Source organism: Rhipicephalus microplus, chromosome X (genome assembly GCF_043290135.1).
Source record: "Rhipicephalus microplus isolate Deutch F79 chromosome X, USDA_Rmic, whole genome shotgun sequence".
Classification (NCBI taxonomy): Eukaryota; Metazoa; Arthropoda; class Arachnida; order Ixodida; family Ixodidae; genus Rhipicephalus; species Rhipicephalus microplus.
The window spans coordinates 23131621-23146919 of record NC_134710.1 but is presented as its reverse complement, the minus strand read 5'-3'; the positions used below and the strand labels follow the sequence as shown (position 1 = coordinate 23146919).

General features: G+C 40.6%; 1 pseudogene; it reads right to left on the bottom strand.

Moving 5' to 3' along the window:
• Window positions 1–472: 472 nt before the first annotated feature.
• Window positions 473–15299, bottom strand: part of LOC142775018 (protein hobbit-like) — a 38458-nt pseudogene continuing 23631 nt past the window's right edge.

Genomic DNA, 15299 nt, shown 5'->3' with positions numbered 1-15299 from the left:
GTGCAGGATTGTCTATATTGTAACCATATATGGTAAGCATACTGCACGGTAGAGATAAAAAATCTGCATAAACCAATAGGAATGTCGAAATTACAGCATATGATTCGCACTAATTTGTGCAGCTACGCATATGCTGCTGAAACAGAAATAGTGCAAATACCTGCAGTGCACAGCTGCTGCACTGCAACTTATTGCAGTGAGTATTTATATAAAGGTATAGTGCATACAGTTAAAAAATCACAAAATTTCTAAATTAAATATCGCTAAAACGTGCCAACCATTCAGTTTTTTCTTCAGCGAATATTTTTGTAGAAGCTGTACCGATCGGTCTTTCATTATCAAGTACAAGTGAGCATGTATCACATTGATGTATGCATGTATGTACACATAGAATTGCACACAGTCGGTGCATTGGCAGCTTGAGAACTATGCATGTAGTGCTTGCATAGACCAGCCTAGAGAATGGTCATGTTCATTTGAAGAATCCCCTCCTGGTGCTTTTTTCTGATCCACCCTGCATCAAAATGAATGCAATGTGACTGGAGTGTTGCACTAAATTCGCTAATCGTAACTGTGCCATGGCCAAATCTCACTTATCCAGGGACTTTCCTTCATGACTGTGTGCCACAGACTAGCAGCAGCCGTGTTATTGCTTTAGTGCAACTGATGCATTATGAGTGCACAGCACAAGCTTCAAAAAGAAGTCATTCTATAATTTTTTATGCGGCCATACCTTTTGGAGCATCTGTGAAAGTGTGACTTACTCACGTTCTAAAAATGGTGTTACAGACTTGAAGAGGCCACTGTCCAATTTCAAAATGCAGCATATTCGTGCAATATTCATCTGGGCCATTTTTAGTGCACAAATGCCAGTGTAACGCATTATACCAGTCATGTTTTACTGCATTATATAAGTATTACAGCTATACTGGTCTGGCCTCATTACCAGCGAAGTAATAATAGTGTTTATCTGACTTAAAACAATGTACATCGCAAGTAGAGGTTTCCAGCAGAAAATGATAGCACAGACCTGAGAAAGAAAGGTACTAGTATGACACATCTGAATTATGTGCGCCATCATCACTGCTGTCCATCGCATTGTTTTCTGTAGGAAGCGTTCCTTTGCCTACCAGCTAGGTGTTTGCTGTACTAAGACGACACCACGCATGTGCATTTTAGATTTCTGTACCTGTAAGAGTGTGGCCATGATAGCTGAAAATGAACCTCCTGCTTGCCAACATAATACAGGAACCAATTTAACAGAGCTACAGTAAAATTTCAATATAAAGAAAAATATTTGAATTCAATTCTATAAATAGTCCCACAAAATTGTGTACGGCATTTAATCTATTGTAACACGAGAGTCAACTTTAAGTAGTGAAACTACTAAAAAAAAAAAACTCTTAACTTTTGAGTAAATACAGTATATTAAAGAACTGTCATAAATTTGAATTCTCAGAACCGCATGGTTATTTCAAATGAAAGTTATCTTGCCTACATTATTTGAGGAAAATGTCATCACTAGGCTTGTGCAAATATTCGAAGACTTTGAACATCCTAATGAACAGTACAGTACTCGAATTTGCTTTGATTCGAATATAAATTACTAAAAATTTTGAAGTATTCGAAACAAACGAATAAATGCACATTAACCCGTGTATCATCCTTGTAAAGGTTGTTTCACTGCAGTAAAGGGGTGTCAAGCCATGAAAACACCTATCCAGGAAAAATCTACACTATTGCGAAGCCTCATTTCAAAGTTCAATGAACATATTAGTCTCGCATCAATTTATCATGCCCATTTTATCAGTTAAAAAGCTTGTTATTCTGGCTTATATGCTCTAAGTATAGTAAATTTTAAAACAGCATATTTTACAGTTATCATTTGCATTGTACCGGAAGGCAAATTCTGGTACTGTTCAAGGTTGTTTCCACTTCCTTTGAGGCAAAAAGAATGGCATTAGCACAGGCCTTGTTTAAATTTCTAAAATATATTTTGCAGGTTGGTTGGGTCATGACAAATAAGTCCATTTTTCTTCGTGATGTTTGATATATAATATTTGGATTTAATTTGAAATTATTCAAACCAAATCACCATTCGCCTTGAACTCGCTTCAAACCTAAAGTTCACTATTCGCACAAGCCTAGTCATTGCATTGCCTCTTGCTTGAACACATCTCTGAATATGATATGATAATGTGACCGTCAGCGTTAGCTGCGTAGGAAGACGCCGCACACAAAGCGACCAGCCACACCGGCTCACTCGGCCTTTGCACCCTTTGCAGATAACACACAAGAACAGGGTGCCAGCTACTACAACCTTGATCGAACTGACTCGCAAACACCCACACCTCTACCTAACTCCTCATCTACAGATGCTCTAACTTCCACTCGTACTAACCAGTAGCTTTGCACCCAGTAACAGTCGAGCTTTGTCCTCATCCTGCGGCTGGCTGGTGTCTTCAGAAGCATTGCCCTGTGCCTGGTGACTCTTGATTTGTAACTTCTGCTTGACCGCCTATGAGATTAAAATGTTCGAATGGTATTTAAAAAAAACATGTTAAATTAGAGCCAGAAAGTAGAGTTTAAGCAAATAGCCCTAGCTGCCTTCATGCTACTTAGAACTTTCGCCGAAGCCAATGATGTGGTTGCTATGCAGCAGTGAGCAGTACCAGTCAGCCAGCAATCGCAAGTCACAGAAAATTTCTGCTAAGGTTCGCTGGCTAGCAATGCATGTAAACATTGGTGTCCTGATCATGCACTACATGATGACATTTGTGAGCAGCGCTTGCGAACATCAACGCACGGGCGCCATTACCACACACCTAAATCAAGGATTGGTTAGAGTAGACTTCAAATATCTTGCTTATATGTTCAACTTGCTGCTTTGTGAAGCCCTTTACGAACTGTTCAGCTGGCCCACCCACCTATGAGAGGAGGACCTTGCGTGCAGTGTTCTTGACCACCATAAGCAGGTCGAGCCAAGTGCAAGTGCGATTGTGCAACTCCAGGGTCGGAAGCTCCAACGTGCAGTCATGCAGATCCTCCAGGTTTTTCTCCTTCTCGCCCTTATAGCTCGGGCGCAGTGGCACTTCAGGAACCTTTACGTACACAAACGTCTGGTTCTTCTCGGCACGCTACTGCACGTTGGAGAGCCCTTACTTAGTTCGGTGCCTTTCGAACCGGACTTCTAAACATATTTTTTACGTTCAACTCCTGTCCCACATTTTTGTTGAGCGACGATACTTTTGCCTATAGACAGGGAGAAAAAAAAGCCTGTGCAAAACGAGCAAGATAGCGTCAAGGTTTCCATAAATCTGGCACATATGGGAGCATATTTATTTATTTATTTTTACATACTGCAGCCCGAATTGGGCCATCGCAGGAGTGGGTTTGCTATACATCAGCACATACAAAAATACAACTCTTAACAAACAGGAATAGAACTCTTAATAAACAAATTACGAATCAATACATTCATGCAAGAAATTACAACTCTTAATGAACAAATCGCAAATCAATACATTCATGCAAGAAATCTTCTAAAGGCAATGATCTAGTTGACCCAGGCAACACATTCCATTTTTCTATAGTGTGCGGAAAAAAGCTGAATTTAGATAGGTTAGTACGTGGATGGAATGGTGTCAGGTTGAGCTTGTGGCTATTCCTTGTGGGTTTCAGTTTATCAGGAGACAAATATTCGTTAGTTAATGCGTAGCGTGGGGTATTAACATTAAAATGCAGCAACTTTAGGCATTCGAGCTCGCGTCGCTCGGACAGGGTTTGTAGACCTAGCGTAGCAAGTTGAAAGTAGGGTGAGAAATTCCAGTCGTAACGGCGGAAAATGAAACGGATGGCTTTCTTCTGAACGGATTCTAGTGTGCTGATGTCCGATTTTTTATGAGGGTTCCATACGGGGCAGGCATATTCGAGGATAGGGCGGATGGGCGATTTATACGTTAGCAACTTTGTTTCGGGTGGAGAATCTTTTAATGTACGATATAGGTAGCCCAGTTTCTTTAAAGGTTTAATGCAAGAGTATTCGATATGTTTAGACCAAGACATATTAGGTGTGAAGATGAGGCCTAGGTAGTTGTATTCCGTTAAACCCCACATATCAATCAATTAGGTAGTTGTATTCGGACACACGTGACAGAGAGGAGCCACTGAAGGAGTAATCGAACAACGAAACGGAGCTGCGTTTACAGAAGGAAAGAGCAGCTGGTTTAGTAAAGTTTATGTTCATTTGCCATGTGTCACATCATCTGCAAAATTGTGCAAAACAATCATTAAGTAAATTGTGGTCATCATTGGTAATAATTACATTATATAGGACACAGTCATCAGCGTAAAGGCGAATTTTTGCAGACACGTAATTGGGCAAATCGTTTATGTACAATAAGAACAAAAGTGGTCCCAGGACTGAACCCTGGGGGACTCCGGATGAAACATTCACAACAGACGAGTTTGAGGAATTAAAAGAAACAAACAATCCAGTTGACTGGATTGCTAGCTTTTTAAACCGTTCTCAGTTTTTATTTATTTATTTATTTTTTTTCCCTGATTTTGTTTGCTGCTGTTCGGTTACCGTTCATTTGTGTATCGCAGATACGTTGTACCATGTTGTATTTTTTTTTTTTAGATATTGTTTAAGCGTTGTCATTTACACGTTATTCTCGAGTGTTGTACGCATGTACTGAATGTGATTTGTTTTTCAAGTTTCAATTGTATTTTTTGTCTTCTAAACCCACTCCCCTCTATAATGCTGTATGCCCTGAGGGTACAATAAATAAAATAAATAAATAAAAAAAACTGAGAACGGTTTAAAAAGCTAGCAATCCAGTCAACTAAGAAATAATTGTTAAGAACAGCGTGAAGTTTGTGCAGAAGTTTAGAATGTGTAACAGGGTCAAATGCTTTTGCAAAGTCGATGAAAATTGCATCAATTTAGTAACCAGAGCCTAGAGCGTTCGAAATGTCGTGAGAAAATTCTACAAGCTGGGTTGTTGTATTAAAACCATGGCGAAAACCATGCTGGGCATTACTTAGGATGTTATTATATTCAAGAAACACCATGATATGCTTAAAGGTTATGTGTTCTAAAAGTTTACTTGATTGAGACGTTAATGAAATCGGGCGATAGTTTAATGGTGACTGCTTGCTACCAGATTTATGCATAGGAAGAATTTTCGCTAATTTCCAAGCTGAAGGAACAGTTGAAGTGCTTAAGGACTTTTGAAAAATTATGGTCAAGTAGCGGCTGGTCTACTCACAATATCTAATAAGAAAAATATTAGGAATGCCGTCAGGACCAAGAAATTTCTTATTTCCCAGGTGCAAAATTAGGATCATAACACCGTCGAGAGATGCGGAAATGTCACTGATTGAGTTATTTGAACCATGGTGAAAGCTAGGGATGTCTTAAGTTGTCAGTTGTGAATACCGATTGGAAGTATTCATTGAACGCGTTAGAAATGGTTGAGGGGTCACTGCAGGGGACGTTATTTATAACAACTGTATTTGAGGCAGCTGAGGTGGGTAAAATAGAAGTCCAAAATTTTTTAGGGTTGCTTTTCATTAAATCTTGCTACGTAACTTTGAAATAGAAGTCCTTCGACAAATTAATTTTGATCCGAAGTTCTTCTTTGGTGAGGTAAATTCCTGTATTTTAAGGGCGTCACCATTTCTTTTTAGACATCTCAGTCTGGCAACCCGACGCGACAGGTGAAGTATATCACGCGATATCCAGGGAAGGGGGGGGTTTTCTTTTTTATTAAGACGAAGCGCTTAATACAAGTTGCCACAGTCTTCCCAAAAGAAGCCACCAAGGAATTCACATCATTACATTCGCTCAGGCATTTGAAATCATCAAAAGAATCTGACAAAAGATCAAAAACAGACGCGTCATTGGCTCGGTAAAAATCGGGAAATGTAGGATAGACAAAATGGTTGGTATGTACAGGAACAGAAATCGATACTAGAACGGCCTTGTGGTCTGAAATACCATCAGCAACTTCGCATTCATAACCATGGTCTAAGAGGAAAGGACGAATAAAAACTAAATCTAAAACTGCATCCCCTCGTGTGTTAGTTTCAACAATCTGTTTTAAACAAAAATAGAGTGAGAAGTCTAGCAGAACTTTGCAGATTTCTACGTCATAGCCTGTGAGCGATAGAGATGGCCACAAAATACCTGGAGTGTTGAAATCACCCAGGCAGATCAAGTTGGAAGTAGATAAGAAACGCTCGTGCATAAAAGTTGTTAAAGCGAGCAGCTGATCTATGTTCGATGATGGCGAGTGGTAGATTACGCCAAAAACTATGAAATGCTTCCAAAAAAGACCTTGCACCACACAGATTCCGTATCAGGTGGACTGGGGATAACTGAAAATTTAAGATCAGACCGTAAAAATAATGCGACACCCCCTCCCGTGCCATGACGTCTGTCAGTTCTGATGATTGTAAAACCTGGGGGTGTTACTTCGCTATCGCATATATGTTCATTTAACCAAGTTCCTGTTACGCCAACTATATGCGGTGAATGGGCCGTGATAAGTGAAAGAAAATTTGGGAACTTGTTGACTAGGCTTCTGGCATTAACATTTAAGATGCGCAGGGGCTCGTTAGTATCATTCCTAAGGCATCAAGGAGCTTTAGTGGTGACATTAGAAGAAGCTTTTGCTAGGTGAGAATGAATCTTAATGAGGGTGTTAGTGTCATCGTTCCAGTTGTACCTAACTTGATCTATAAACACATGATCAAAACTTAAACGTACAATGGAGCCCTTATCCCGAAAGGATTGTGATGCTTCCGATAACCTCTTTCTGATTGTTCGTACGCGCAATGAATAGTCTTCAGAAACGCGAAAGTTAGACCCTTTAAGTTTGTAGCCGTTTTTAAGGACAGATGTTTTTTCGTGATAGTCAAGCAGCTTTATGATAATGGGACACGGACGATCAGTTTGCCTACGTCCAATCCTGTGACACCTTTCAATATTAGGGCAATCAATTTGCAGATTTCCTTTGAACCATTCAGAAAGGTTAGACATAAGAAGGTCAGAGAATTCATCTGGTGTCTCAGCGAGGCCATGCAGCAGCAAATTATTGCGACATCGGTTTTCTAGATCACCATTCCGCTTAGCGAATTGCTTGATTTTGATTTATAACTGCTGAATATCGCTGTTCACTTTGTTACCAGCAGCTGTAGAAGGCGTGACGGGAAGAGATTCCAATGCAGAAAAACAAGTCTCCAAAGCATCAAACCTAGAATTGACAACTTCATGATACTTCTTCATACCAGCTATATCTTGCAATATACGTTGCTGACCCTTAATTAATTCGGTAAGCATTTGAGTCACTGAAAACAAGTCAGCATCCGCTGCATAAAAATCACCTGTCTCATCAGCAAAGGACCAACCACGTAAACGAGTGTTAGCCTTGTTAACTCAGGAGGCCCCGGTTTGAATTCTACATCACCGCACAAGAGAATCATGCTTACGCAGACAATAAGGTGAGAGCATACTGACAAAATATCAGAGGTACATGTCAAACTGTGTGGGTGAGACAACAGCAGCAGGAAACGATTATCTGAACGAATACTCTTGGCATTCTTAAAGTAACATACCTGCGTAATAAAAAACAAAAGCGGTTCAGCATTCTGCCAGCGCTGCTGTGAACTCGCTTACTGAAGAAGGCAGGCGTCGACGATGTCCTTTTATGCCTTGCCGACAATGTCACCGAGCCAGGCTGGTCAACGATTGAAGGAACCAGGATGTCGTCATCATAGATGATGGCACGTAGAACACCAGCTGACGAGGCAATGAACAGGCCAGGACTATCTCTAGCGAGGCTGATAGAGGTGTCCACGCCACCAGGACCAGAGTTGCACACGTGGCAAAACTCGGTCGAAGAACGGTAGTTCATGGTATTGCTTCGCAGGCGAAGAAATTTGGACGAGTCGGTGACAGGATCAATGAGGCAGGCCAAACACTGCGTAAAAAGCAGAAAACGGTTTAGCATTTTGCCAGCGCTGCTGTGAACTCGCCCACTCATATGCCTTGGTGCAGGAAAAACAATATAGTGAAACGGAAAAAAGGCACTTTTTCGAGTAGTAGTATACTAGTTTTACTTGTTTCAGTTACATTGGAGACTTTGCTCGCTTTACGAAACAGCCCATGGCACGGCAATAATTTTGATTCTAGAAAAAATATTTTTGAGACAACAACGGCACTGAACACCTTTTATTTGAGTCTGAAGACATGCTTTTATACTGTTTTGTTTCCTGGTAGTTTCAATGTACTTGCTTTTATTTGAAAGCATTGCTGAAAAAATTTGCAAGTTTATGCATTGAATATAAGATTAATTGCAGGCACAAAATTTTATTTGCATAATTCTGTGTTTCATGTTAACAGACTGGGCATGGAAACATCGACACAAGAGAAAAGTCAAGAAAACACAAATAGTATTTTTGTTGTCTCGACTTTTCTCTTTCGTCCATGTTTTCACGCCCAGTCTTTAACATGAACACCTACCAACTCAGTTCACTGTTATTCTAAGCTCGATGTTTCATTCAGTGTTTTCTTCAAACCGCTAGACCGCCGCGGCAGATCAGTGCTTAGCTTGATGCAGTACTTCTCTTTGGTGCTTTTTATTATTGGTCTTTAAACTTGTCGAACTCAGAACACAAGTAGCCAGGAAAATTAAGTGAATTTGTACTTGTCACTAATACCTTCATTTTCTCAACATCGTCTTGGCTGGATGATGCCAGACTAGGCTGCGACTTGCGACCTCTTCTTGTGTGGCTTGGAGGAGGTGGTGCAGGCTTTGGCTCCTCATCGAGATGATTATCGGACTTGTCTGTGCAACAATGCAAGACATGCTGAGACTATAGGCTTCAAAGGGACCGACAACTGCCCAGAACATGAAATGAGATGACTCCACTGACGGAATGATCGTCCGTCGCATTGGCTCAAACCAGCCCTGTTTTTTTGTGAGAGGTGGATTTATAGTTTCGTTTCTTCTTTGAAAGTTGCAAAATGAGGTCTGTAGCACCTCTGGCGAGAAAAACACGAACAATCGATGTATCTAGCCAAGTGATCATTGATTGCTGTATGCAGTTGACAATATTTTGTTAGTATTGAAATATTGTTGGTTTCTTTATATTAAAAGATATTAATCTATCGGAATATATCTATAGGGCTTGCATTGGTAGTATGCGTTGAAGTGGTACTGGCTTCGCATGATGCAATAATTCCATGGTTGTCAGTGCATATTGAGCAGCTTTACAGCGTGCTCATGCTACCGTGCACGCAGTTTCCAGGCCACTAATATTTTGGAGCGACATAGTAGTTTTTCTACCTCCACTTCATCTCGGAAATGACGTGCACTGCTACTCAGCACGGCCGGGCATGTGCATAATGACGACTTTGGCAACTCGGCTTGACTCGTGTATCGAGAGAGAAACGACGCCGGGACAAGCCGCTCATGACACCGGCACAGGCAACCTTGCGCTCAGGTGCACACAATGCAGTACAAACACAGGGTAGGTGTATAACACCAAACCCACTCATTGCAACAGCTCATTATTTTTAAAAATAGTTGGAAAACTTATAATAAAGGTGGTTAAGCCGAGTGACAGGAACTACTGCGAAAGCACACTGACGATAACTTTCACAAATCGCAATAAGGGCTGGTGGCATCGCTATCAATTTGCAGCGTTGCTAGAGGAAATGTAAATCTATATTTAGAGCTTTCGAGATAGAAAAACAGTGCTTGTAAAATAACTGTGTGTTTTGGGGATCATCTACTGCAGCTAGAAACACTACGACCTGTGATTTGTGCTGCACCGTAAAAAAAATGGGTTAAGAAAGATCAGTTACCGGTCCTCCTAATGATTGTATTTAATACAAGGGATGATACATGAAGATCTGCTGATATTGTGATTTTGAATCCACACACGTTTGGCAATTGAAATGGGCATAACAAAGTTCATTGTTGATGCACAGTCTAGTGAAAGGCATGTGGGAAGATGTGCAATCAATGGTGATTTTCCCTAGGCAGTGTTCTTTGGAGTTGGTTGTAGTACATCTTTCTTCCTTTTCCCTTTTGCTAGGCTTTAAAAAAGAGTGCACTCCACTGCTTGCTTTTCAACTCTTTTGTGCTATACATGAACAGACACCCTCAGTGCTGCTTAAAAAATGAGCTGGCCACAGTTTGTGCCAGTGAAAATGCCTGCAAGGCATGTTTGAAGCAGCTGTGAGTACTTGTAGTAGAATTTAAAGTTGATAGAGCTTGTAGACTCTCACGGTGACACGAGGCAACAACCAAAATGCTACTAGTTTTGGCAGCCTAAATCCTGATGAGTAGAAACTCTGTTGACCGGCCTATTATGCATGTAATGATAGATAAAATGCTCTTCAAGCTCATGCACGTGCACAGACAACGAAGTGCCTATTCCAGTGCGGGTTCAGGGGAGTTTACTTCCGGCAGCCCGTGATGAGAAGAAGAAGCGCAGCATGTGGTATGTGAAGGAATAGGTCAGGCGAATGGTAATGGGCACCAGGTTGACCTCGAGGTGCTCCTTGACTGAAATGCCTCCGACTGGTGCTCGCGCTTGGCAAAATATGCGTAGGGCTTGCTGACGTTCTAGTGGCACATGTGGTTGGAGTTCTGTTAGCTGCAGAACCTCCTGCACATACAGACAGGAACAAAACGTGACACTATATGATGGCATTTAATGAAAACATCCCTCTGTTTCTTGAATTTAACATTCACTAATGTTCTCTTTTTTCCAGAGTTGTTAAGTACTATAATATTTGAATATATATAGACAGAGTAAACTTGAAATCATGGAAAATGGCTTTCGTCCAGCAATGGACGTAAATAGGTCGACGATGATCATGAATGTGTTTTTTTAGGGGGGGAGGGGGGTGGTTTAATAAGTATAAAACCCTCAGAAACATGAAAAATAGAACGAAAATGTAGAAACATGAAAAACTTGAAAATTTTTCATTGGTCACCACTGCAAAAATTAGAATGCTTACTAACAAACAAATTCAGCTCTGGATGAACCTGCTTCACTACTCTGCGCAGGGAAAATGAGAAAAAGGTGGGAAAAAATACTATTCATATTAATGTGATAGTGTTAAAGAGCTCGTTTCGCAGAAATTATGGTGTCAGCATCATTGGTTGTGAGCGAAAAATCATCATTTTATGCAAAATTTTATAGGAAGAACATTGCACATTCAGCTACTTGTGTTCCAGCATGTACCACTGAGTGTGCAAAGTTACTAGCAGAGAGAATGGTACTAGCTGTGCAATTTCATAAGACTTGACTTGGAAATCAGGTAGCAATGTCCGAGAACACTGCTGGTACAGCACTTCATCAACGTGGGTATGATAGTAGTACTACACACATTAGTACTTCACTGTGCCATCGTAAACATGCAGTAAGAGCAACTGATTGGTTACCAAGCGATGGAAAACAAAGTCGTAGGAGGCAGAGTTAGATGGAGTAATGATATTAGAAAGATTGCAGGGATCAAACCGAATCGTCTCGTACAGGATAGCGTAAACTGGAGATCCTGCAGTGGACTAACACAGGCTGATGATGATGATGAATCATGATGATGATGATTAATTGCATATTCACTGTATAATAATGATAAGCCACTGGAAATCTCACTTCAACCCCTGTACTGTCTCCATAACATTACAAATAAGAATTACAGTACAAATAATAAAAGTAACAGCCCATCAATCTTTCACGGCACACACGAGGTGAACATTCAGTAACACAAGCGTTCAATACTAATATGTGAACTGGAAACAACATCATAACAGTGAAGTCATTGTGAATTCAAAATATCTAGCTCTTTAAATAAAAATTCAGCCAGGTCAGAATACAGCTGTACCTCGAGGAAAAAAAAAAAAGAACCTCACTGAGTAGTCTGTGCGTTCTCTTCAAAGCCATGACAATTTGTAGAAAAATTGATGAGCTGGCTGTTCTCACATTATTTATAATAATTGCAATGCCACATTTTCTTCCAGTAATGTTGTTACATCAGTATACGTTCAATGTTGCCATTCCACCTTACCTTGTAAACTTGGTTGAGCAATAGATTCGTCCCTTTTACATTGCCCAGTTCAAGCAGGTGTTCAACTGAGTCATTGGACTTGGTCACACGCAAATATCTGGTGGAGGAGTACAACAAACATTGCGAGGATACGTCAGTGCTTCACTTTTTTAAGAGCATACATAAGCAGGAAGTATTGCAGAACACAAGTACATACTTATTACATTTATATTTTATAAAGTTAAGACTTACTTCTAGTGCAATAATTGTAGTTTTTGTGAAGTGCAATAGATGCTCGTCAACTGTGATATCAAATAAAAAATTAATAAAAATATAAACTCAGAAACGCTTGTTGTGTTGCATACAATTATCACACATTTATGAAAGGCGTATAGAGTAGAAGCTTTCAAAAATCCAAATATTGATTCACAGTACTTCTTTTCCATAACATGCACTAACATAAAGTTTCTGTAAAAACTGCAGTGCCTCTCAACTACAACAAAATAATACCTTTATTCACGAGAAAAGAGCTAAAATCGTGCTCATCTGTAACCTCTTCTGTCGTAAAGCATAGATGTGGTTTTAATACTTGCTTGCTTAAACTTCGATAGCACCTTAGATGCTATTTCACAGCAAACTTGAATGAAAAAGTAATGGCAGCAAAACGGTTAGTTACAAAATTCACTTGTTTATGATTATACAAATTGAGCTCTTTATGACGACTTCTCAAAGGCAGCACACACGAGTGGTATTGACAGATGAAGAAGGTGAAATTTTTTCTATGGATCAGAGCCAGAAAGCTCGCCACCAACACATTATTTTACTAAATAATTTCAGAGTAAAACAATGAGATAAACTGAACATCCAAATTGTTCTGACCGCCTGGTAGTCACACGAATAACATAAAAAAATGTACTACTGGGGTCAGTTGGAAAGCGTGACATTTTTTATGAAGTAAAATACAGCTTGTACTAATCAAAATGCAACTATTAATAGCCTGAAACCAGCTATAACATGATGTTTTTTGACTACAGTTGAACGCCTTTATAAAAGACATGCACCAAGGAGCAATTCTTGTCTTTTATATAAGGTGTCTCTCATAAGCATGGTACCACGTAGGCTTTTTCTTTTCTACAACTATTTCAATGTAGGCTCACCGGTGTCTCTTATACCCATCTTTCTCTTATAAAGGTGTTCGACTGTACTGCTTAGCATTCCACATAAATCACTATGGGATCAAGTTGCTTGTAGTGCAGCTGTACAAGATAAAATAAAATTTGTAATGATCCTACTGTAAACTCCTGCAGACAAGCTAGAAGGGAGAGGGTAGTCTCGCCCTGGCTGTGGGAAAAAAGTGCATCAGACAAAACAAGCTAGAAGAGTAGACAAAAAAAGGAAGAAATATCTGGGGGATTCTTGAGCAACATGACTGCGTAACTGGGACTACTATATTTACTTACGCAATGAATTACTCGCATAATAAACGCACCCCCCAACTAAAGTCATCAAAATTTAGATTTTTTTCCCCTGCGTTATAAACGCACTTACCTACATTCATCTGCTAAAGTCCCACTAACCGAAACCTGGTGCTTCCTTACCCGTTGGATCTCTGCCATTTTTTTATTATTATGCCGACCCACCTCGGTTACTTCGACTCGCTTTTTCACCCCTCTTCGCCCGTTGCCGCTTGCTGTATTGTTTTTCTTTCTAACTGTGCACAGCACGTCTCCCCGTATTTTTTATCTGTGCACCACAGTGGGGTTTACGAATGGTGTGAGTGTAGAGATATCATAGCTGATAAGCACACAGCGAGCGAAGGTCACGAAACTGCCCGCGCCAACCGACGGTCGCTTCCTGCAAATACGAAACTTTAAGGCCCAACGACCTAAACCTACGACTGGATAACGGCAAAGGATGATTTGTCGCTATCCAGTCGTAGGTTTTTGGAAAAACAGAAATAAATCGCTTGTCACTCAGAAAAGATTTTGACAATTTCCGCAACATGGTAGCACCCCCCCCCCCCCCCCCCGATACTCGCTTCGCTTGTTCTTTGCACGTACAGGAATTTCTCATGTGGAAACGAGGCGGCTAATGTATTTTGTTGTTAATCTTGTGATCGGGGGTAGCTTGCTGCAATGTTGGTTACTTGCTACAATGTCAACGGGCTTGTCCCAGTTGTTGTGCGAGGTTGCCGCGAAGTTGGATAGGTGCGTAGTAGCGTCGTAGCGCATGCTTTTGGGTGCCCCTCGAGATCACAGCACATACTAATGCTGCGGTTAAACGTTTGCAAGAAAAGATAGTCACAAAACGCTTTTATGGCATGTGCGGGTGGCATGGGGACAGCTTACAGTAGATAGCTGACGTCACCGAAGATGAGTAAAGTGCAACAGAGAAGCTGTTTCTAAACACTGAACATGTATGTCGATTGCAAAAGGCTAAGCGACCTAACTTTTTCTTTCTTTTTTTGCATTACCGCATTTTTTTCTCATCTCAGAAAAGTTTTCAGAAAGTTTGCCCTGCATAATAAACACACCCCCAACTTTGCTCTGATTTTTTGAAAAAAAAAAAAAAATGCGTTCATTACACTAGGAAATATGGTATTTCAAATTTCCTTCGAAATCACTACTCTGACTTCTATAGATATGTGGGATTTAACATCCCGAAACCACCATATGATTATGAGAGACGCCGTAGACGAGGTCTCCGGAAATTTTGACCACCTGGGTTTCTTTAACGTGCTCCCTAATCTGAGCACACGGGCCTACAGCATTTTCGCCTCTATCGAAAGTGCAGCCACCACAGCCAGGATTTGATCTCGCAACCTGCAGGTCAGCAGCCAAGTACCTCAGCCACTAGACTATCGCGGCGAGGTGCTACTCTGACTTCGCTTATCAGGAAACACCTTGACTATGCTGCAAGGAAAGGGACTTCTGTGCATGTAACACAGGCCTCTTCAGATGATTCTAGAATCCTTATTGCAAATATATTTGCAAACTGTCCACTGTGCCATGATTCTTCCTTTTGCCAGTTGCTACGTACCTACTATGTGTCCGCAAGGTAACAGGCGCACGAGCCCATCCGCCTACTTTTTTGATGATATTGCTGCTAGTCATGATTAGTTATAACTAAGCATTTTATCATGGGTAGGGTTTTAAACTACCTACGCATTGTGCAATTCTTATGTTTTGAAGCTTAGTGAAATTGTGAACAAAGGTAAGCCACGCAA